The sequence below is a fragment of the Salminus brasiliensis genome, chromosome 16 (genome assembly GCF_030463535.1).
Source record: "Salminus brasiliensis chromosome 16, fSalBra1.hap2, whole genome shotgun sequence".
Classification (NCBI taxonomy): Eukaryota; Metazoa; Chordata; class Actinopteri; order Characiformes; family Bryconidae; genus Salminus; species Salminus brasiliensis.
Genome location: NC_132893.1, coordinates 12,158,652 through 12,185,606, shown reverse-complemented (window position 1 = coordinate 12,185,606; position 26,955 = coordinate 12,158,652).

Genomic DNA, 26,955 nt, shown 5'->3' with positions numbered 1-26,955 from the left:
CCATTTGCAGATCATCAGAACTTCAGCCAGCTTCAAAGTGAACCAGTCAAAGGGGTCCGGCGAACCTGTATGGCAAAAAAAGATAGAGAATACATGTATAGAAACTGAATGATCACTTACCTGTTACACAGCTGCATACGAACAGTCAGCCTCATACAGTTGCAGATCATAAGAAAATCAGCCAGCCAAAGTTCCAGATTGAAGCTGGATGCAGACAACAAAATACATTTGCAGAAGGCAAGTCCCTTGTTGTCTGCATCCAGCTTCAAAGTGAACCAGTCAAAAGGTCCTGCGAACCTGTATGAAAAGAAAAAAAATCAATACATGTATAGAAACTGAATGATCACTTACGTGTTACACAGCTGCATACGAACAGTCACCCTCATACTGTTGCAGATCGACAGAAAGTCAGCCAGCCAGCCATAGTTGTAAACGGTGATGCAGATGCATAGAACCTTGTTAGACCAGCTTCAGAGAGGGAGTCGATTATGTGGTTCTGCAAACCTGTATGACAAGAAAGAGAGTCAATACATGTATAGAGACTAAATGATCACTTACCTGTTACAAAGATGCATATGAACAGTCAGCCTCATATATTTGCAGATCATCAGAACTTCAACCAGCTTCAAAGTGAACCAGTCAAGGGGTCCGGCGAACCTGTATGAGAAGAAAAGTCAATACATGTATAGAAACTAAATGATCACTTACATTTTACATAGATGCATACGAACAGTCAGCCTCCTACAGTTGCAGATCATCAGAATTTCAACCAACTTCAAAGTGAACCAGTCAAGGGGTCCTGCGAACCTGTATGACAAGAAAAAAAGTCAATACATGTATAGAAACTGAATGATCACTTACCTGTTGCACAGATGCATACGAACAGTCATCCTCATACAGTTGCAGATGGACAGAATGTCAGCCAGCCAGCCATAGTTGTAAACTGAGATGCATATGTAAGGAACCTTGTTAGTCCACCTTTAGAAAGGGATTCGGTCATGGTGTCCAGCGAAAATGTATGAGAAGAAAGAGAGTCAAAACATGTATAGAAACTGTATGATCACTTACCTGTTACAAAGCTGCATACAAACAGTCAGCCTCATATATTTGCAGATCATCAGAACTTCAGCCAGCCAAAGTTCCAGATGGAGATGCAGACAACGACATACATTTGCAGTCATCAAATCTCTTGTTGTCTTAATCCAGCTTCAAAGTGAACCAGTCAAGGGGTCCTGCGAACCTGTATGACAAGAAAGAGAGTCAATACATGTATAGAAACTAAATGATCACTTACCTGTTACACAGATTTATACGAAAATTCAGCCTCCTACAGTTGCAGATCATCAGAACTTCAACCAGCTACAAAGTGATCCAGTCAAGGGGTCCTGCAAACCTGTATGAAGAGAAAAAAAGTCAATACATGTATAGAAACTGAACGATCACTTACCTGTTACACAGCTGCATACGAACAATCACCCTCATACTGTTGCAGATCGACAGAAAGTCAGCCAGCCAGCCATAGTTGTAAACGGTGATGCAGATGCATAGAACCTTGTTAGACCAGCTTCAGAGAGGGAGTCGATTATGTGGTTCTGCAAACCTGTATGACAAGAAAGAGAGTCAATACATGTATAGAGACTAAATGATCACTTACCTGTTACAAAGATGCATATGAACAGTCATCCTCATACAGTTGCAGTTCCACCTAGAGAAAGGGATTCGGTCTTGGTGTCCTGCAAACCTGTATGACAAAAAAGAAAGTCAATACATGTATAGAAACTGAATGATCACTTACCTGTTACACAGCTGCATACGAACAGTCAGCCTCATACAGTTGCAGATCATAAGAAAATCAGCCAGCCAAAGTTCCAGATTGAAGTTGGATGCAGACAACAAAATACATTTGCAGAAGGCAAGTCCCTTGTTGTCTGCATCCAGCTTCAAAGTGAACCAGTCAAAAGGTCCTGCGAACCTGTATGAAAAGAAAAAAAGTCAATACATGTATAGAAACTGAATGATCACTTACCTGTTACACAGATGCATACGAACAGTCAGCCTCCTACAGTTGCAGATCATCAGAACTTCAGCCAGCTTCAAAGTGAACCAGTCAAAGAGGTCCGTCGAACCTGTATGACAAGAAAAAAAGTCAATACAAGTATAGAAACTGAACGATCACTTACCTGTTACACAGCTGCATACGAACAGTCACCCTCATACTATTGCAGATCGACAGAAAGTCAGCCAGCCAGCCATAGTTGTAAACGGTGATGCAGATGCATAGAACCTTGTTAGACCAGCTTCAGAGAAGGAGTCGATTATGTGGTTCTGCAAACCTGTATGACAAGAAAGAGAGTCAATACATATATAGAGACTAAATGATCACTTACCTGTTACAAAGATGCATATGAACAGTCAGCCTCATATATTTGCAGATCATCAGAACTTCAACCAGCTTCAAAGTGAACCAGTCAAGGGGTCCGGTGAACCTGTATGAGAAGAAAAGTCAATACATGTATAGAAATTAAATGATCACTTACATTTTACATAGATGCATACGAACAGTCAGCCTCCTACAGTTGCAGATCATCAGAATTTCAACCAACTTCAAAGTGAACCAGTCAAGGGGTCCTGCGAACCTGTATGACGAGAAAAAAAGTCAATAAATGTATAGAAACTGAATGATCACTTACCTGTTGCACAGATGCATACGAACAGTCATCCTCATACAGCTGCAGGTCCACCTTCAGAAAGGGATTCGGTCATGGTGTCCTGCAAACCTGTATGACAAAAAAGAAAGTCAATACATGTATAGAAACTGAATGATCACTTACCTGTTACACAGCTGCATACGAACAGTCAGCCTCATACAGTCGCAGATCATAAGAACATCAGCCAGCCAAAGTTCCAGATTGAAGCTGAATGCAGACAACAAAATACATTTGCAGAAGGCAAGTCCCTTGTTGTCTGCATCCAGCTTCAAAGTGAACCAGTCAAAAGGTCCTGCGAACCTGTATGAAAAGAAAAAAAAATCAATACATGTATAGAAACTGAATGATCACTTACGTGTTACACAGGTGTATGCGATTAGTCAGTCTAATACAGTTGCAGATTGTAAGCACATCAGCCAGCCAAAAAAAACAAGATGGAGATGCAGACAACCACACACATTTGCAGAAGGCAAGTCCCTTGTTGTCTGCATCCAGCTTCAAAGTGAGCCACTTGTGTGGTCCTGCGAGCCTGTATGACAAAAAAAGATAGAGAATACATGTACAGAATCTGAATGATCACTTACCTGTTACACAGATGCATACGAACAGTCACCCACATACAGTTGCAGATCATCAGAACATCAGCCAGCCAAAAATTCCAGATGGAGATGCAGACAACCACATACATTTGCAGTTGGCAAGTCCTTTGTTGTCTGCATCCAGCTTCAATGTGAAACAGTCAAAAGGTCCTGCCAACCTGTATGACAAGAAAAAAAGTCAATACATATATAGAAACTGAATGATCACTTACCTGTTATAAAGCTGCATACAAACAGACACCCTCATACAGTTGCAGATCGTCAGAAAGTCAGCCAGCCAGCCATAGTTGTGAACGGTGATGCAGATGCATAGAACCTTGTTAGTCCAAGTTCAGAGATGGAGTCGATTATGTGGTTCTGCAAACCTGTATGACAAGAAAGAGAGTCAATACATGTATAGAGACTGAATGATCACTTACCTGTTGCACAGACGCATACGAACCATCAGCCTCCTCCAGTTGCAGATCATCAGAACTTCAGCCAGCTTCAAAGTGAACCAGACAAAGGGCTCCGGCGAACCTGTATGACAAAAAAAGATAGAGAATACATGTATAGAAACTGAATGATCACTTACCTATTACACAGATGCATACGAACAGTCATCCTCATACAGTTGCAGATCATCAGAACTTCAGCCAGCCAAAGTTCCAGATGGAGATGCAGACAACCACATACATTTGCAGTCGTCAAATTCCTTGTTGTCTGCATCCAGCTTCAAAGTGAACCAGTCAAGGGGTCCTGCGAACCTGTATGACAAGAAAAAAAGTCAATACATGTATAGAAACTAAATGATCACTTACCTGTTACACAGATGCATAAGAAAATTCAGCCTCCTACAGCTGCAGATCATCAGAACTTCAACCAGCTACAAAGTGAACCAGTCAAGGGGTCCTGCAAACCTGTATGAAGAGAAAAAAAGTCAATACATGTATAGAAACTGAACGATCACTTACCTGTTACACAGCTGCATACGAACAATCACCCTCACACTGTTGCAGATCGACAGAAAGTCAGCCAGCCAGCCATAGTTGTAAACAGTGATGCAGATGCATAGAACCTTGTTAGACCAGCTTCAGAGAGGGAGTCGATTATGTGGTTCTGCAAACCTGTATGACAAGAAAGAGAGTCAATACATGTATAGAGACTGAATGATCACTTACCTGTTACAAAGATGCATATGAACAGTCAGCCTCATATATTTGCAGATCATCAGAACTTCAGCCAGCTTCAAAGTGAACCAGTCAAGGGGTCCTGCGAACCTGTATGACAAGAAAAAAAGTCAATACATGTATAGAAACTAAATGATCACTTACCTGTTACACAGATGCATACGAAAATTCAGCCTCCTACAGTTGCAGATCATCAGAACTTCAACCAGCTACAAAGTGAACCAGTCAAGGGGTCCTGCAAACCTGTATGAAGAGAAAAAAAGTCAATACATGTATAGAAACTGAACGATCACTTACCTGTTACACAGCTGCATACGAACAATCACCCTCATACTTTTGTAGATCGACAGAAAGTCAGCCAGCCAGCCATAGTTGTAAACGGTGATGCAGATGCATAGAACCTTGTTAGTCCAAGTTCAGAGATGGAGTCGATTATGTGGTTCTGCAAACCTGTATGACAAGAAAGAGAGTCAATACATGTATAGAGACTGAATGATCACTTACCTGTTGCACAGACGCATACGAACCATCAGCCTCCTCCAGTTGCAGATCATCAGAATTTCAGCCAGCTTCAAAGTGAACCAGTCAAAGGGCTCCGGCGAACCTGTATGACAAAAAAAGATAGAGAATACATGTATAGAAACTGAATGATCACTTACCTATTACACAGATGCATACGAACAGTCATCCTCATACAGTTGCAGATCATCAGAACTTCAGCCAGCCAAAGTTCCAGATGGAGATGCAGACAACCACATACATTTGCAGTCGTCAAATTCCTTGTTGTCTGCATCCAGCTTCAAAGTGAACCAGTCAAAAGGTCCTGCGAACCTGTATGAAAAGAAAAAAAGTCAATACATGTATAGAAACTGAATGATCACTTACCTGTTACACAGCTGCATACGAACGGTCAGACTCCTAGAGTTGCAGATCATCAGAACTTCAACCAGCTACAAAGTGAACCAGTCAAAGGGGTCCGTCGAACCTGTATGACAAGAAAAAAAGTCAATACAAGTATAGAAACTGAACGATCACTTACCTGTTACACAGCTGCATACGAACAGTCACCCTCATACTGTTGCAGATCGACAGAAAGTCAGCCAGCCAGCCATAGTTGTAAACGGTGATGCAGATGCATAGAACCTTGTTAGACCAGCTTCAGAGAGGGAGTCGATTATGTGGTTCTGCAAACCTGTATGACAAGAAAGAGAGTCAATACATGTATAGAGACTAAATGGTCACTTACCTGTTACAAACATGCATATGAACAGTCAGCCTCATATATTTGCAGATCATCAGAACTTCAACCAGCTTCAAAGTGAACCAGTCAAGGGGTCCTGCGAACCTGTATGACAAGAAAGAAAGTCAATACATGTATAAAGACTGAATGATCACTTACCTGTTACACAGACACATACGAACCGTCAGCCTTCTCCATTTGCAGATCATCAGAACTTCAGCCAGCTTCAAAGTGAACCAGTCAAAGGGGTCCGGCGAACCTGTATGGCAAAAAAAGATAGAGAATACATGTATAGAAACTGAATGATCACTTACCTGTTACAAAGATGCATATGAACAGTCATCCTCATACAGGTGCAGGTCCACCTTCAGAAAGGGATTCGGTCATGGTGTCCTGCAAACCTGTATGACAAAAAAGAAAGTCAATACATGTACAGAAACTGAATGATCACTTACCTGTTACACAGCTGCATACGAACAGTCAGCCTCATACAGTTGCAGATCATAAGAAAATCAGCCAGCCAAAGTTCCAGATTGAAGCTGGATGCAGACAACAAAATACATTTGCAGAAGGCAAGTCCCTTGTTGTCTGCATCCAGCTTCAAAGTGAACCAGTCAAAAGGTCCTGCGAACCTGTATGAAAAGAAAAAAAATCAATACATGTACAGAAACTGAATGATCACTTACGTGTTACACAGCTGCATACGAACAGTCACCCTCATACTGTTGCAGATCGACAGAAAGTCAGCCAGCCAGCCATAGTTGTAAACGGTGATGCAGATGCATAGAACCTTGTTAGACCAGCTTCAGAGAGGGAGTCGATTATGTGGTTCTGCAAACCTGTATGACAAGAAAGAGAGTCAATACATGTATAGAGACTAAATGATCACTTACCTGTTACAAAGATGCATATGAACAGTCAGCCTCATATATTTGCAGATCATCAGAACTTCAACCAGCTTCAAAGTGAACCAGTCAAGGGGTCCGGCGAACCTGTATGAGAAGAAAAGTCAATACATGTATAGAAACTAAATGATCACTTACATTTTACATAGATGCATACGAACAGTCAGCCTCCTACAGTTGCAGATCATCAGAATTTCAACCAACTTCAAAGTGAACCAGTCAAGGGGTCCTGCGAACCTGTATGACAAGAAAAAAAGTCAATACATGTATAGAAACTGAATGATCACTTACCTGTTGCACAGATGCATACGAACAGTCATCCTCATACAGTTGCAGATGGACAGAATGTCAGCCAGCCAGCCATAGTTGTAAACTGAGATGCATATGTAAGGAACCTTGTTAGTCCACCTTTAGAAAGGGATTCGGTCATGGTGTCCAGCGAAAATGTATGAGAAGAAAGAGAGTCAAAACATGTATAGAAACTGTATGATCACTTACCTGTTACAAAGCTGCATACAAACAGTCAGCCTCATATATTTGCAGATCATCAGAACTTCAGCCAGCCAAAGTTCCAGATGGAGATGCAGACAACGACATACATTTGCAGTCATCAAATCTCTTGTTGTCTTAATCCAGCTTCAAAGTGAACCAGTCAAGGGGTCCTGCGAACCTGTATGACAAGAAAGAGAGTCAATACATGTATAGAAACTAAATGATCACTTACCTGTTACACAGATTTATACGAAAATTCAGCCTCCTACAGTTGCAGATCATCAGAACTTCAACCAGCTACAAAGTGATCCAGTCAAGGGGTCCTGCAAACCTGTATGAAGAGAAAAAAAGTCAATACATGTATAGAAACTGAACGATCACTTACCTGTTACACAGCTGCATACGAACAATCACCCTCATACTGTTGCAGATCGACAGAAAGTCAGCCAGCCAGCCATAGTTGTAAACGGTGATGCAGATGCATAGAACCTTGTTAGACCAGCTTCAGAGAGGGAGTCGATTATGTGGTTCTGCAAACCTGTATGACAAGAAAGAGAGTCAATACATGTATAGAGACTAAATGATCACTTACCTGTTACAAAGATGCATATGAACAGTCATCCTCATACAGTTGCAGTTCCACCTAGAGAAAGGGATTCGGTCTTGGTGTCCTGCAAACCTGTATGACAAAAAAGAAAGTCAATACATGTATAGAAACTGAATGATCACTTACCTGTTACACAGCTGCATACGAACAGTCAGCCTCATACAGTTGCAGATCATAAGAAAATCAGCCAGCCAAAGTTCCAGATTGAAGTTGGATGCAGACAACAAAATACATTTGCAGAAGGCAAGTCCCTTGTTGTCTGCATCCAGCTTCAAAGTGAACCAGTCAAAAGGTCCTGCGAACCTGTATGAAAAGAAAAAAAGTCAATACATGTATAGAAACTGAATGATCACTTACCTGTTACACAGATGCATACGAACAGTCAGCCTCCTACAGTTGCAGATCATCAGAACTTCAGCCAGCTTCAAAGTGAACCAGTCAAAGAGGTCCGTCGAACCTGTATGACAAGAAAAAAAGTCAATACAAGTATAGAAACTGAACGATCACTTACCTGTTACACAGCTGCATACGAACAGTCACCCTCATACTATTGCAGATCGACAGAAAGTCAGCCAGCCAGCCATAGTTGTAAACGGTGATGCAGATGCATAGAACCTTGTTAGACCAGCTTCAGAGAAGGAGTCGATTATGTGGTTCTGCAAACCTGTATGACAAGAAAGAGAGTCAATACATATATAGAGACTAAATGATCACTTACCTGTTACAAAGATGCATATGAACAGTCAGCCTCATATATTTGCAGATCATCAGAACTTCAACCAGCTTCAAAGTGAACCAGTCAAGGGGTCCGGTGAACCTGTATGAGAAGAAAAGTCAATACATGTATAGAAATTAAATGATCACTTACATTTTACATAGATGCATACGAACAGTCAGCCTCCTACAGTTGCAGATCATCAGAATTTCAACCAACTTCAAAGTGAACCAGTCAAGGGGTCCTGCGAACCTGTATGACGAGAAAAAAAGTCAATAAATGTATAGAAACTGAACGATCACTTACCTGTTACACAGCTGCATACGAACAGTCACCCTCATACTATTGCAGATCGACAGAAAGTCAGCCAGCCAGCCATAGTTGTAAACGGTGATGCAGATGCATAGAACCTTGTTAGACCAGCTTCAGAGAAGGAGTCGATTATGTGGTTCTGCAAACCTGTATGACAAGAAAGAGAGTCAATACATATATAGAGACTAAATGATCACTTACCTGTTACAAAGATGCATATGAACAGTCAGCCTCATATATTTGCAGATCATCAGAACTTCAACCAGCTTCAAAGTGAACCAGTCAAGGGGTCCGGTGAACCTGTATGAGAAGAAAAGTCAATACATGTATAGAAATTAAATGATCACTTACATTTTACATAGATGCATACGAACAGTCAGCCTCCTACAGTTGCAGATCATCAGAATTTCAACCAACTTCAAAGTGAACCAGTCAAGGGGTCCTGCGAACCTGTATGACGAGAAAAAAAGTCAATAAATGTATAGAAACTGAATGATCACTTACCTGTTGCACAGATGCATACGAACAGTCATCCTCATACAGCTGCAGGTCCACCTTCAGAAAGGGATTCGGTCATGGTGTCCTGCAAACCTGTATGACAAAAAAGAAAGTCAATACATGTATAGAAACTGAATGATCACTTACCTGTTACACAGCTGCATACGAACAGTCAGCCTCATACAGTCGCAGATCATAAGAACATCAGCCAGCCAAAGTTCCAGATTGAAGCTGAATGCAGACAACAAAATACATTTGCAGAAGGCAAGTCCCTTGTTGTCTGCATCCAGCTTCAAAGTGAACCAGTCAAAAGGTCCTGCGAACCTGTATGAAAAGAAAAAAAAATCAATACATGTATAGAAACTGAATGATCACTTACGTGTTACACAGGTGTATGCGATTAGTCAGTCTAATACAGTTGCAGATTGTAAGCACATCAGCCAGCCAAAAAAAACAAGATGGAGATGCAGACAACCACACACATTTGCAGAAGGCAAGTCCCTTGTTGTCTGCATCCAGCTTCAAAGTGAGCCACTTGTGTGGTCCTGCGAGCCTGTATGACAAAAAAAGATAGAGAATACATGTACAGAATCTGAATGATCACTTACCTGTTACACAGATGCATACGAACAGTCACCCACATACAGTTGCAGATCATCAGAACATCAGCCAGCCAAAAATTCCAGATGGAGATGCAGACAACCACATACATTTGCAGTTGGCAAGTCCTTTGTTGTCTGCATCCAGCTTCAATGTGAAACAGTCAAAAGGTCCTGCCAACCTGTATGACAAGAAAAAAAGTCAATACATATATAGAAACTGAATGATCACTTACCTGTTATAAAGCTGCATACAAACAGACACCCTCATACAGTTGCAGATCGTCAGAAAGTCAGCCAGCCAGCCATAGTTGTGAACGGTGATGCAGATGCATAGAACCTTGTTAGTCCAAGTTCAGAGATGGAGTCGATTATGTGGTTCTGCAAACCTGTATGACAAGAAAGAGAGTCAATACATGTATAGAGACTGAATGATCACTTACCTGTTGCACAGACGCATACGAACCATCAGCCTCCTCCAGTTGCAGATCATCAGAACTTCAGCCAGCTTCAAAGTGAACCAGACAAAGGGCTCCGGCGAACCTGTATGACAAAAAAAGATAGAGAATACATGTATAGAAACTGAATGATCACTTACCTGTTACACAGATGCATACGAACAGTCATCCTCATACAGTTGCAGATCATCAGAACTTCAGCCAGCCAAAGTTCCAGATGGAGATGCAGACAACCACATACATTTGCAGTCGTCAAATTCCTTGTTGTCTGCATCCAGCTTCAAAGTGAACCAGTCAAGGGGTCCTGCGAACCTGTATGACAAGAAAAAAAGTCAATACATGTATAGAAACTAAATGATCACTTACCTGTTACACAGATGCATAAGAAAATTCAGCCTCCTACAGCTGCAGATCATCAGAACTTCAACCAGCTACAAAGTGAACCAGTCAAGGGGTCCTGCAAACCTGTATGAAGAGAAAAAAAGTCAATACATGTATAGAAACTGAACGATCACTTACCTGTTACACAGCTGCATACGAACAATCACCCTCACACTGTTGCAGATCGACAGAAAGTCAGCCAGCCAGCCATAGTTGTAAACAGTGATGCAGATGCATAGAACCTTGTTAGACCAGCTTCAGAGAGGGAGTCGATTATGTGGTTCTGCAAACCTGTATGACAAGAAAGAGAGTCAACACATGTATAGAGACTGAATGATCACTTACCTGTTACAAAGATGCATATGAACAGTCAGCCTCATATATTTGCAGATCATCAGAACTTCAGCCAGCTTCAAAGTGAACCAGTCAAGGGGTCCTGCGAACCTGTATGACAAGAAAAAAAGTCAATACATGTATAGAAACTAAATGATCACTTACCTGTTACACAGATGCATACGAAAATTCAGCCTCCTACAGTTGCAGATCATCAGAACTTCAACCAGCTACAAAGTGAACCAGTCAAGGGGTCCTGCAAACCTGTATGAAGAGAAAAAAAGTCAATACATGTATAGAAACTGAATGATCACTTACCTGTTACACAGCTGCATACGAACAATCACCCTCATACTGTTGCAGATCGACAGAAAGTCAGCCAGCCAGCCATAGTAGTAAACGGTGATGCAGATGCATAGAACCTTGTTAGACCAGCTTCAGAGACGGAGTCGATTATGTGGTTCTGCAAAGCTGTATGACAAGAAAGAGAGTCAATACATGTATAGAGACTAAATGATCACTTACCTGTTACAAAGATGCATATGAACAGTCATCCTCATACACTTGCAGGTCCACCTTCAGAAAGGGATTCGGTCATGGTGTCCTGCAAACCTGTATGACAAAAAAGAAAGTCAATACATGTATAGAAACTGAATGATCACTTACCTGTTACACAGCTGCATACGAACAGTCAGCCTCTTACAGTTGCAGATCATAAGAAAATCAGCCAGCCAAAGTTCCAGATTGAAGCTGGATGCAGACAACAAAATACATTTGCAGAAGGCAAGTCCCTTGTTGTCTGCATCCAGCTTCAAAGTGAACCAGTCAAAAGATCCTGTGAACCTGTATGAAAAGAAAAAAAGTCAATACATGTATAGAAACTGAATGATCACTTACCTGTTACACAGATGCATACGAACAGTCAGCCTCCTAGAGTTGCAGATCATCAGAACTTCAACCAGCTACAAAGTGAACCAGTCAAGGGTTCCTGCAAACCTGTATGGCAAAAAAGTCAATACATGTATAGAAACTGAATGATCACTTACCTGTTACACAGATGCATACGAACAGTCATCCTCATACAGTTGCAGATCATCAGAACTTCAGCCAGCCAAAGTTCCAGATGGAGATGCAGACAACCACATACATTTGCAGTCGTCAAATTCCTTGTTGTCTGCATCCAGCTTCAAAGTGAACCAGTCAAGGGGTCCTGCGAACCTGTATGACAAGAGAAAAAGTCAATACATGTATAGAAACTAAATGATCACTTACCTGTTACACAGATGCATACGAAAATTCAGCCTCCTACAGTTGCAGATCATCAGAACTTCAACCAGCTACAAAGTGAACCAGTCAAGGGGTCCTGCAAACCTGTATGAAGAGAAAAAAAGTCAATACATGTATAGAAACTGAACGATCACTTACCTGTTACACAGCTGCATACGAACAATCACCCTCATACTTTTGTAGATCGACAGAAAGTCAGCCAGCCAGCCATAGTTGTAAACGGTGATGCAGATGCATAGAACCTTGTTAGACCAGCTTCAGAGAGGGAGTCGATTATGTGGTTCTGCAAACCTGTATGACAAGAAAGAGAGTCAATACATGTATAGAGACTGAATGATCACTTACCTGTTGCACAGACGCATACAAACCATCAGCCTCCTCCAGTTGCAGATCATCAGAATTTCAACCAGCTTCAAAGTGAACCAGTCAAAGGGCTCCGGCGAACCTGTATGACAAAAAAAGATAGAGAATACATGTATAGAAACTGAATGATCACTTACCTATTACACAGATGCATATGAACAGTCATCCTCATACAGTTGCAGATCATCAGAACTTCAGCCAGCCAAAGTTCCAGATGGAGATGCAGACAACCACATACATTTGCAGTCGTCAAATTCCTTGTTGTCTGCATCCAGCTTCAAAGTGAACCAGTCAAAAGGTCCTGCGAACCTGTATGAAAAGAAAAAAAGTCAATACATGTATAGAAACTGAATGATCACTTACCTGTTACACAGCTGCATACGAACGGTCAGACTCCTAGAGTTGCAGATCATCAGAACTTCAACCAGCTACAAAGTGAACCAGTCAAAGGGGTCCGTCGAACCTGTATGACAAGAAAAAAAGTCAGTACAAGTATAGAAACTGAACGATCACTTACCTGTTACACAGCTGCATACGAACAGTCACCCTCATACTGTTGCAGATCGACAGAAAGTCAGCCAGCCAGCCATAGTTGTAAACGGTGATGCAGATGCATAGAACCTTGTTAGACCAGCTTCAGAGAGGGAGTCGATTATGTGGTTCTGCAAACCTGTATGACATGAAAGAGAGTCAATACATGTATAGAGACTAAATGGTCACTTACCTGTTACAAAGATGCATATGAACAGTCAGCCTCATATATTTGCAGATCATCAGAACTTCAACCAGCTTCAAAGTGAACCTGTCAAGGGGTCCTGCGAACCTGTATGACAAGAAAGAAAGTCAATACATGTATAAAGACTGAATGATCACTTACCTGTTACACAGACGCATACGAACCGTCAGCCTTCTCCATTTGCAGATCATCAGAACTTCAGCCAGCTTCAAAGTGAACCAGTCAAAGGGGTCCGGCGAACCTGTATGGCAAAAAAAGATAGAGAATACATGTATAGAAACTGAATGATCACTTACCTGTTACAAAGATGCATATGAACAGTCATCCTCATACAGGTGCAGGTCCACCTTCAGAAAGGGATTCGGTCATGGTGTCCTGCAAACCTGTATGACAAAAAAGAAAGTCAATACATGTACAGAAACTGAATGATCACTTACCTGTTACACAGCTGCATACGAACAGTCAGCCTCATACAGTTGCAGATCATAAGAAAATCAGCCAGCCAAAGTTCCAGATTGAAGCTGGATGCAGACAACAAAATACATTTGCAGAAGGCAAGTCCCTTGTTGTCTGCATCCAGCTTCAAAGTGAACCAGTCAAAAGGTCCTGCGAACCTGTATGAAAAGAAAAAAGTCAATACATGTATAGAAACTGAATGATCACTTACCTGTTACACAGATGCATACGAACAGTCAGCCTCCTAGAGTTGCAGATCATCAGAACTTCAGCCAGCTTCAAAGTGAACCAGTCAAAGGGGTCCGTCGAACCTGTATGACAAGAAAAAAAGTCAATACAAGTATAGAAACTGAACGATCACTTACCTATTACACAGATGCATATGAACAGTCATCCTCATACAGTTGCAGGTCCACCTTCAGAAAGGGATTCGGTCATGGTGTCCTGCAAACCTGTATGACAAAAAAGAAAGTCAATACATGTATAGAAACTGAATGATCACTTACCTGTTACACAGCTGCATACGAACAGTCAGCCTCATACAGTTGCAGATCATAAGAAAATCAGCCAGCCAAAGTTCCACATTGAAGCTGGATGCAGACAACAAAATACATTTGCAGAAGGCAAGTCCCTTGTTGTCTGCATCCAGCTTCAAAGTGAACCAGTCAAAAGGTCCTGCGAACCTGTATGAAAAGAAAAAAAGTCAATACATGTATAGAAACTGAATGATCACTTACCTGTTACACAGCTGCATACGAACAGTCAGCCTCATACAGTTGCAGATCATAAGAACATCAGCTAGCCAAAGTTCCAGATTGAAGCTGGATGCAGACAACAAAATACATTTGCAGAAGGCAAGTCCCTTGTTGTCTGCATCCAGCTTCAAAGTGAATCAGTCAAAAGGTCCTGCGAACCTGTATGAAAAGAAAAAAAATCAATACATGTATAGAAACTGAATGATCACTTACGTGTTACACAGGTGTATGCGATTAGTCAGTCTAATACAGTTGCAGATTGTCAGCACATCAGCCAGCCAAAAATTCCAGATGGAGATGCAGACAACCACATACATTTGCAGAAGGCAAGTCCCTTGTTGTCTGCATCCAGCTTCAAAGTGAGCCACTTGTGTGGTCCTGCGAGCCTGTATGACAAAAAAAGATAGAGAATACATGTACAGAATCTGAATGATCACTTACCTGTTACACAGATGCATACGAACAGTCACCCACATACAGTTGCAGATCGTCAGAACATCAGCCAGCCAAAAATTACAGATGGAGATGCAGACAACCACATACATTTGCAGTTGGCAAGTCCTTTGTTGTCTACATCCAGCTTCAATGTGAAACAGTCAAAAGGTCCTGCGAACCTGTATGACAAGAAAAAAAGTCAATACATGTATAGAAACTGAATGATCACTTACCTGTTATACAGCTGCATACAAACAGACACCCTCATACAGTTGCAGATTGACAGAAAGTCAGCCAGCCAGCCATAGTTGTAAACGGTGATGCAGAGATGGAGTCGATTATGTGGTTCTGCAAACCTGTATGACAAGAAAGAGAGTCAATACATGTATAGAGACTGAATGATCACTTACCTGTTGCACAGACGCATACGAACCATCAGCCTCCTCCAGTTGCAGATCATCAGAACTTCAGCCAGCTTCAAAGTGAACCAGTCAAAGGGGTCCGGCGAACTTGTATGACAAAAAAAGATAGAGAATACATGTATAGAAACTGAATGATCACTTACCTACTACACTTATGCATTTGAACAGTCATCCTCATACAGTTGCAGATGGACAGAAAGTCAGCCAGCCAGCCATAGTTGTAAACTGAGATGCAGATGTAAGGAACCTTGTTAGTCCACCTTTAGAAAGGGATTCGGTCATGGTGTCCTGCGAAAATGTATGAGAAGAAAGAGAGTCAAAACATGTATAGAAACTGAATGATCACTTACCTGTTACAAAGCTGCATACAAACAGTCAGCCTCATATATTTGCAGATCATCAGAACTTCAGCCAGCCAAAGTTCCAGATGGAGATGCAGACAACGACATACATTTGCAGTCATCAAATCTCTTGTTGTCTTAATCCAGCTTCAAAGTGAACCAGTCAAGGGGTCCTGCGAACCTGTATGACAAGAAAGAGAGTCAATACATGTATAAAGACTGAATGATCACTTACCTGTTACACAGACGCATACAAACCGTCAGCCTTCTCCAGTTGCAGATCATCAGAACTTCAGCCAGCTTCAAAGTGAACCAGTCAAAGGGGTCCGGCGAACCTGTATGGCAAAAAAAGATAGAGAATACATGTATAGAAACTGAATGATCACTTACCTGTTACACAGATGCATACGAACAGTCATCCTCATACAGTTGCAGATTATCAGAACTTCAGCCAGCCAAAGTTCCGGATGGAGATGCAGACAACCACATACATTTGCAGTCGTCAAATTCCTTGTTGTCTGCATCCAGCTTTAAAGTGAACCAGTCAAGGGGTCCTGCGAACCTGTATGACAAGAGAAAAAGTCAATACATGTATAGAAACTGAATGATCACTTACGTGTTACACAGGTGTATGCGATTAGTCAGTCTAATACAGTTGCAGATTGTCAGCACATCAGCCAGCCAAAAATTCCAGATGGAGATGCAGACAACCACATACATTTGCAGAAGGCAAGTCCCTTGTTGTCTGCATCCAGCTTCAAAGTGAGCCACTTGTGTGGTCCTGCGAGCCTGTATGACAAAAAAAGATAGAGAATACATGTACAGAATCTGAATGATCACTTACCTGTTACACAGATGCATACGAACAGTCACCCACATACAGTTGCAGATCATCAGAACATCAGCCAGCCAAAAATTCCAGATGGAGATGCAGACAACCACATACATTTGCAGTTGGCAAGTCCTTTGTTGTCTGCATCCAGCTTCAATGTGAAACAGTCAAAAGGTCCTGCGAACCTGTATGACAAGAAAAAAAGTCAATACATGTATAGAAACTGAATGATCACTTACCTGTTATACAGCTGCATACAAACAGACACCCTCATACAGTTGCAGATTGACAGAAAGTCAGCCAGCCAGCCATAGTTGTAAACGGTGATGCAGAGATGGAGTCGATTATGTGGTTCTGCAAACCTGTATGACAAGAAAGAGAGTCAATACATGTATAGAGACTGAATGATCACTTACCTGTTGCACAGACGCATACGAACCATCAGCCTCCTCCAGTTGCAGATCATCAGAACTTCAGCCAGCTTCAAAGTGAACCAGTCAAAGGGGTCCGGCGAACTTGTATGACAAAAAAAGATAGAGAATACATGTATAGAAACTGAATGATCACTTACCTACTACACAGATGCATACGAACAGTCATCCTCATACAGTTGCAGATGGACAGAATGTCAGCCAGCCAGCCATAGTTGTAAACTGAGATGCAGATGTAAGGAACCTTGTTAGTCCACCTTTAGAAAGGGATTCGGTCATGGTGTACTGCGAAAATGTATGAGAAGAAAGAGAGTCAAAACATGTATAGAAACTGAATGATCACTTACCTGTTATACAGCTGCATACAAACAGACACCCTCATACAGTTGCAGATTGACAGAAAGTCAGCCAGCCAGCCATAGTTGTAAACGGTGATGCAGAGATGGAGTCGATTATGTGATTCTGCAAACCTGTATGACAAGAAAGAGAGTCAATACATGTATAAAGACTGAATGATCACTTACCTGTTACACAGACGCATACAAACCGTCAGCCTTCTCCAGTTGCAGATCATCAGAACTTCAGCCAGCTTCAAAGTGAACCAGTCAAAGGGGTCCGGCGAACCTGTATGGCAAAAAAAAGATAGAGAATACATGTATAGAAACTGAATGATCACTTACCTGTTACACAGATGCATACGAACAGTCATCCTCATACAGTTGCAGATCATCAGAACTTCAGCCAGCCAAAGTTCCAGATGGAGATGCAGACAACCACATACATTTGCAGTCGTCAAATTCCTTGTTGTCTGCATCCAGCTTCAAAGTGAACCAGTCAAGGGGTCCTGCGAACCTGTATGACAAGAGAAAAAGTCAATACATGTATAGAAACTAAATGATCACTTACCTGTTACACAGATGCATACGAAAATTCAGCCTCCTACAGTTGCAGATCATCAGAACTTCAACCAGCTACAAAGTGAACCAGTCAAGGGGTCCTGCAAACCTGTATGAAGAGAAAAAAAGTCAATACATGTATAGAAGCTGAACGATCACTTACCTGTTACACAGCTGCATATGAACAATCACCCTCATACTTTTGTAGATCGACAGAAAGTCAGCCAGCCAGCCATAGTTGTAAACGGTGATGCAGATGCATAGAACCTTGTTAGACCAGCTTCAGAGAGGGAGTCGATTATGTGGTTCTGCGAACCTGTATGACAAGAAAAAAAGTCAATACATGTATAGAAACTGAATGATCACTTACCTGTTACACAGCTGCATACGAACAGTCAGCCTCATACAGTTGCAGATCATAAGAACATCAGCCAGCCAAAGCTCCAGATTGAAGCTGGATGCAGACAACAAAATACATTTGCAGAAGGCAAGTCCCTTGTTGTCTGCATCCAGCTTCAAAGTGAACCAGTCAAAAGGTCCTGCGAACCTGTATGAAAAGAAAAAAAATCAATACATGTATAGAAACTGAATGATCACTTACGTGTTACACAGGTGTATGCGATTAGTCAGTCTAATACAGTTGCAGATTGTCAGCACATCAGCCAGCCAAAAATTCCAGATGGAGATGCAGATAACCACATACACTTGCAGAAGGCAAGTCCCTTGTTGTCTGCATCCAGCTTCAAAGTGAGCCACTTGTGTGGTCCTGCGAGCCTGTATGACAAAAAAAGATAGAGAATACATGTACAGAATCTGAATGATCACTTATCTGTTACACAGATGCATACGAACAGTCACCCACATACAGTTGCAGATCATCAGAACATCAGCCAGCCAAAAATTTCAGATGGAGATGCAGACAACCACATACATTTGCAGTTGGCAAGTCCTTTGTTGTCTGCATCCAGCTTCGATGTGAAACAGTCAAAAGGTCCTGCGAACCTGTATGACAAGAAAAAAAAGTCAATACATGTATAAAAACTGAATGATCACTTACCTGTTATACAGCTGCATACAAACAGACACCCTCATACAGTTGCAGATTGACAGAAAGTCAGCCAGCCAGCCATAGTTGTAAACGGTGATGCAGATGCATAGAACCTTGTTAGTCCAAGTTCAGAGATGGAGTCGATTATGTGGTTCTGCAAACCTGTATGACAAGAAAGAGAGTCAATACATGTATAGAGACTGAATAATCACTTACCTGTTGCACAGACGCATACGAACCATCAGCCTCCTCCAGTTGCAGATCATCAGAACTTCAACCAGCTTCAAAGTGAACCAGTCAAGGGGTCCGGTGAACCTGTATGACAAAAAAAGATAGAGAATACATGTATAGAAACTGAATGATCACTTACCTATTACACAGATGCATACGAACAGTCATCCTCATACAGTTGCAGATCATCAGAACTTCAGCCAGCCAAAGTTCCAGATGGAGATGCAGACAACCACATACATTTGCAGTCGTCAAATTCTTTGTTGTCTGCATCCAGCTTCAAAGTGAACCAGTCAAGGGGTCCTGCGAACCTGTATGACAAGAAAAAAAGTCAATACATGTATAGAAACTAAATGATCACTTACCTGTTACACAGATGCATACGAAAATTCAGCCTCCTACAGCTGCAGATCATCAGAACTTCAACCAGCTACAAAGTGAACCAGTCAAGGGGTCCTGCAAACCTGTATGAAGAGAAAAAAAGTCAATACATGTATAGAAACTGAACGATCACTTACCTGTTACACAGCTGCATACGAACAATCACCCTCACACTGTTGCAGATCGACAGAAAGTCAGCCAGCCAGCCATAGTTGTAAACAGTGATGCAGATGCATAGAACCTTGTTAGACCAGCTTCAGAGAGGGAGTCGATTATGTGGTTCTGCAAACCTGTATGACAAGAAAGAGAGTCAATACATGTATAGAGACTGAATGATCACTTACCTGTTACAAAGATGCATATGAACAGTCAGCCTCATATATTTGCAGATCATCAGAACTTCAGCCAGCTTCAAAGTGAACCAGTCAAGGGGTCCTGCGAACCTGTATGACAAGAAAAAAAGTCAATACATGTATAGAAACTAAATGATCACTTACCTGTTACACAGATGCATACGAAAATTCAGCCTCCTACAGTTGCAGATCATCAGAACTTCAACCAGCTACAAAGTGAACCAGTCAAGGGGTCCTGCAAACCTGTATGAAGAGAAAAAAAGTCAATACATGTATAGAAACTGAATGATCACTTACCTGTTACACAGCTGCATACGAACAATCACCCTCATACTGTTGCAGATCGACAGAAAGTCAGCCAGCCAGCCATAGTAGTAAACGGTGATGCAGATGCATAGAACCTTGTTAGACCAGCTTCAGAGACGGAGTCGATTATGTGGTTCTGCAAAGCTGTATGACAAGAAAGAGAGTCAATACATGTATAGAGACTAAATGATCACTTACCTGTTACAAAGATGCATATGAACAGTCATCCTCATACACTTGCAGGTCCACCTTCAGAAAGGGATTCGGTCATGGTGTCCTGCAAACCTGTATGACAAAAAAGAAAGTCAATACATGTATAGAAACTGAATGATCACTTACCTGTTACACAGCTGCATACGAACAGTCAGCCTCTTACAGTTGCAGATCATAAGAAAATCAGCCAGCCAAAGTTCCAGATTGAAGCTGGATGCAGACAACAAAATACATTTGCAGAAGGCAAGTCCCTTGTTGTCTGCATCCAGCTTCAAAGTGAACCAGTCAAAAGATCCTGTGAACCTGTATGAAAAGAAAAAAAGTCAATACATGTATAGAAACTGAATGATCACTTACCTGTTACACAGATGCATACGAACAGTCAGCCTCCTAGAGTTGCAGATCATCAGAACTTCAACCAGCTACAAAGTGAACCAGTCAAGGGGTCCTGCAAACCTGTATGAAGAGAAAAAAAGTCAATACATGTATAGAAACTGAACGATCACTTACCTGTTACACAGCTGCATACGAACAATCACCCTCATACTTTTGTAGATCGACAGAAAGTCAGCCAGCCAGCCATAGTTGTAAACGGTGATGCAGATGCATAGAACCTTGTTAGTCCAAGTTCAGAGATGGAGTCGATTATGTGGTTCTGCAAACCTGTATGACAAGAAAGAGAGTCAATACATGTATAGAGACTGAATAATCACTTACCTGTTGCACAGACGCATACGAACCATCAGCCTCCTCCAGTTGCAGATCATAAGAACATCAGCCAGCCAAAGCTCCAGATTGAAGCTGGATGCAGACAACAAAATACATTTGCAGAAGGCAAGTCCCTTGTTGTCTGCATCCAGCTTCAAAGTGAACCAGTCAAAAGGTCCTGCGAACCTGTATGAAAAGAAAAAAAATCAATACATGTATAGAAACTGAATGATCACTTACGTGTTACACAGGTGTATGCGATTAGTCAGTCTAATACAGTTGCAGATTGTCAGCACATCAGCCAGCCAAAAATTCCAGATGGAGATGCAGATAACCACATACACTTGCAGAAGGCAAGTCCCTTGTTGTCTGCATCCAGCTTCAAAGTGAGCCACTTGTGTGGTCCTGCGAGCCTGTATGACAAAAAAAGATAGAGAATACATGTACAGAATCTGAATGATCACTTATCTGTTACACAGATGCATACGAACAGTCACCCACATACAGTTGCAGATCATCAGAACATCAGCCAGCCAAAAATTCCAGATGGAGATGCAGACAACCACATACATTTGCAGTTGGCAAGTCCTTTGTTGTCTGCATCCAGCTTCAATGTGAAACAGTCAAAAGGTCCTGCGAACCTGTATGACAAGAAAAAAAGTCAATACATGTATAAAAACTGAATGATCACTTACCTGTTATACAGCTGCATACAAACAGACACCCTCATACAGTTGCAGATTGACAGAAAGTCAGCCAGCCAGCCATAGTTGTAAACGGTGATGCAGATGCATAGAACCTTGTTAGTCCAAGTTCAGAGATGGAGTCGATTATGTGGTTCTGCAAACCTGTATGACAAGAAAGAGAGTCAATACATGTATAGAGACTGAATAATCACTTACCTGTTGCACAGACGCATACGAACCATCAGCCTCCTCCAGTTGCAGATCATCAGAACTTCAACCAGCTTCAAAGTGAACCAGTCAAGGGGTCCGGTGAACCTGTATGAGAAGAAAAGTCAATACATGTATAGAAACTAAATGATCACTTACATTTTACATAGATGCATACGAACAGTCAGCCTCCTACAGTTGCAGATCATCAGAATTTCAACCAACTTCAAAGTGAACCAGTCAAGGGGTCCTGCGAACCTGTATGACAAGAAAAAAAGTCAATACATGTATAGAAACTGAATGATCACTTACCTGTTGCACAGATGCATACGAACAGTCATCCTCATACAGTTGCAGATGGACAGAATGTCAGCCAGCCAGCCATAGTTGTAAACTGAGATGCATATGTAAGGAACCTTGTTAGTCCACCTTTAGAAAGGGATTCGGTCATGGTGTCCTGCGAAAATGTATGAGAAGAAAGAGAGTCAAAACATGTATAGAAACTGAATGATCACTTACCTGTTACAAAGCTGCATACAAACAGTCAGCCTCATATATTTGCAGATCATCAGAACTTCAGCCAGCCAAAGTTCCAGATGGAGATGCAGACAACGACATACATTTGCAGTCATCAAATCTCTTGTTGTCTTAATCCAGCTTCAAAGTGAACCAGTCAAGGGGTCCTGCGAACCTGTATGACAAGAAAGAGAGTCAATACATGTATAGAAACTAAATGATCACTTACCTGTTACACAGATGCATACGAAAATTCAGCCTCCTACAGTTGCAGATCATCAGAACTTCAACCAGCTACAAAGTGATCCAGTCAAGGGGTCCTGCAAACCTGTATGAAGAGAAAAAAAGTCAATACATGTATAGAAACTGAACGATCACTTACCTGTTACACAGCTGCATACGAACAATCACCCTCATACTGTTGCAGATCGACAGAAAGTCAGCCAGCCAGCCATAGTTGTAAACGGTGATGCAGATGCATAGAACCTTGTTAGACCAGCTTCAGAGAGGGAGTCGATTATGTGGTTCTGCAAACCTGTATGACAAGAAAGAGAGTCAATACATGTATAGAGACTAAATGATCACTTACCTGTTACAAAGATGCATATGAACAGTCAGCCTCATATATTTGCAGATCATCAGAACTTCAACCAGCTTCAAAGTGAACCAGTCAAGGGGTCCGGTGAACCTGTATGAGAAGAAAAGTCAATACATGTATAGAAACTAAATGATCACTTACATTTTACATAGATGCATACGAACAGTCAGCCTCCTACAGTTGCAGATCATCAGAATTTCAACCAACTTCAAAGTGAACCAGTCAAGGGGTCCTGCGAACCTGTATGACAAGAAAAAAAGTCAATACATGTATAGAAACTGAATGATCACTTACCTGTTGCACAGATGCATACGAACAGTCATCCTCATACAGCTGCAGGTCCACCTTCAGAAAGGGATTCGGTCATGGTGTCCTGCAAACCTGTATGACAAAAAAGAAAGTCAATACATGTATAGAAACTGAATGATCACTTACCTGTTACACAGCTGCATACGAACAGTCAGCCTCATACAGTCGCAGATCATAAGAACATCAGCCAGCCAAAGTTCCAGATTGAAGCTGAATGCAGACAACAAAATACATTTGCAGAAGGCAAGTCCCTTGTTGTCTGCATCCAGCTTCAAAGTGAACCAGTCAAAAGGTCCTGCGAACCTGTATGAAAAGAAAAAAAATCAATACATGTATAGAAACTGAATGATCACTTACGTGTTACACAGGTGTATGCGATTAGTCAGTCTAATACAGTTGCAGATTGTAAGCACATCAGCCAGCCAAAAAAAACCAGATGGAGATGCAGACAACCACATACATTTGCAGAAGGCAAGTCCCTTGTTGTCTGCATCCAGCTTCAAAGTGAGCCACTTTTGTGGTCCTGCGAGCCTGTATGACAAAAAAAGATAGAGAATACATGTACAGAATCTGAATGATCACTTACCTGTTACACAGATGCATACGAACAGTCACCCACATACAGTTGCAGATCATCAGAACATCAGCCAGCCAAAAATTCCAGATGGAGATGCAGACAACCACATACATTTGCAGTTGGCAAGTCCTTTGTTGTCTGCATCCAGCTTCAATGTGAAACAGTCAAAAGGTCCTGCGAACCTGTATGACAAGAAAAAAAGTCAATACATGTATAAAAACTGAATGATCACTTACCTGTTATACAGCTGCATACAAACAGACACCCTCATACAGTTGCAGATTGACAGAAAGTCAGCCAGCCAGCCATAGTTGTAAACGGTGATGCAGATGCATAGAACCTTGTTAGTCCAAGTTCAGAGATGGAGTCGATTATGTGGTTCTGCAAACCTGTATGACAAGAAAGAGAGTCAATACATGTATAGAGACTGAATAATCACTTACCTGTTGCACAGACGCATACGAACCATCAGCCTCCTCCAGTTGCAGATCATCAGAACTTCAACCAGCTTCAAAGTGAACCAGTCAAGGGGTCCGGTGAACCTGTATGAGAAGAAAAGTCAATACATGTATAGAAACTAAATGATCACTTACATTTTACATAGATGCATACGAACAGTCAGCCTCCTACAGTTGCAGATCATCAGAATTTCAACCAACTTCAAAGTGAACCAGTCAAGGGGTCCTGCGAACCTGTATGACAAGAAAAAAAGTCAATACATGTATAGAAACTGAATGATCACTTACCTGTTGCACAGATGCATACGAACAGTCATCCTCATACAGTTGCAGATGGACAGAATGTCAGCCAGCCAGCCATAGTTGTAAACTGAGATGCATATGTAAGGAACCTTGTTAGTCCACCTTTAGAAAGGGATTCGGTCATGGTGTCCTGCGAAAATGTATGAGAAGAAAGAGAGTCAAAACATGTATAGAAACTGAATGATCACTTACCTGTTACAAAGCTGCATACAAACAGTCAGCCTCATATATTTGCAGATCATCAGAACTTCAGCCAGCCAAAGTTCCAGATGGAGATGCAGACAACGACATACATTTGCAGTCATCAAATCTCTTGTTGTCTTAATCCAGCTTCAAAGTGAACCAGTCAAGGGGTCCTGCGAACCTGTATGACAAGAAAGAGAGTCAATACATGTATAGAAACTAAATGATCACTTACTTGTTACACAGATGCATACGAAAATTCAGCCTCCTACAGTTGCAGATCATCAGAACTTCAACCAGCTACAAAGTGATCCAGTCAAGGGGTCCTGCAAACCTGTATGAAGAGAAAAAAAGTCAATACATGTATAGAAACTGAACGATCACTTACCTGTTACACAGCTGCATACGAACAATCACCCTCATACTGTTGCAGATCGACAGAAAGTCAGCCAGCCAGCCATAGTTGTAAACGGTGATGCAGATGCATAGAACCTTGTTAGACCAGCTTCAGAGAGGGAGTCGATTATGTGGTTCTGCAAACCTGTATGACAAGAAAGAGAGTCAATACATGTATAGAGACTAAATGATCACTTACCTGTTACAAAGATGCATATGAACAGTCAGCCTCATATATTTGCAGATCATCAGAACTTCAACCAGCTTCAAAGTGAACCAGTCAAGGGGTCCGGTGAACCTGTATGAGAAGAAAAGTCAATACATGTATAGAAACTAAATGATCACTTACATTTTACATAGATGCATACGAACAGTCAGCCTCCTACAGTTGCAGATCATCAGAATTTCAACCAACTTCAAAGTGAACCAGTCAAGGGGTCCTGCGAACCTGTATGACAAGAAAAAAAGTCAATACATGTATAGAAACTGAATGATCACTTACCTGTTGCACAGATGCATACGAACAGTCATCCTCATACAGCTGCAGGTCCACCTTCAGAAAGGGATTCGGTCATGGTGTCCTGCAAACCTGTATGACAAAAAAGAAAGTCAATACATGTATAAAAACTGAATGATCACTTACCTGTTACACAGCTGCATACGAACAGTCAGCCTCATACAGTCGCAGATCATAAGAACATCAGCCAGCCAAAGTTCCAGATTGAAGCTGAATGCAGACAACAAAATACATTTGCAGAAGGCAAGTCCCTTGTTGTCTGCATCCAGCTTCAAAGTGAACCAGTCAAAAGGTCCTGCGAACCTGTATGAAAAGAAAAAAAATCAATACATGTATAGAAACTGAATGATCACTTACGTGTTACACAGGTGTATGCGATTAGTCAGTCTAATACAGTTGCAGATTGTAAGCACATCAGCCAGCCAAAAAAAACCAGATGGAGATGCAGACAACCACATACATTTGCAGAAGGCAAGTCCCTTGTTGTCTGCATCCAGCTTCAAAGTGAGCCACTTTTGTGGTCCTGCGAGCCTGTATGACAAAAAAAGATAGAGAATACATGTACAGAATCTGAATGATCACTTACCTGTTACACAGATGCATACGAACAGTCACCCACATACAGTTGCAGATCATCAGAACATCAGCCAGCCAAAAATTCCAGATGGAGATGCAGACAACCACATACATTTGCAGTTGGCAAGTCCTTTGTTGTCTGCATCCAGCTTCAATGTGAAACAGTCAAAAGGTCCTGCCAACCTGTATGACAAGAAAAAAAGTCAATACATATATAGAAACTGAATGATCACTTACCTGTTATAAAGCTGCATACAAACAGACACCCTCATACAGTTGCAGATCGTCAGAAAGTCAGCCAGCCAGCCATAGTTGTGAACGGTGATGCAAATGCATAGAACCTTGTTAGTCCAAGTTCAGAGATGGAGTCGATTATGTGGTTCTGCAAACCTGTATGACAAGAAAGAGAGTCAATACAT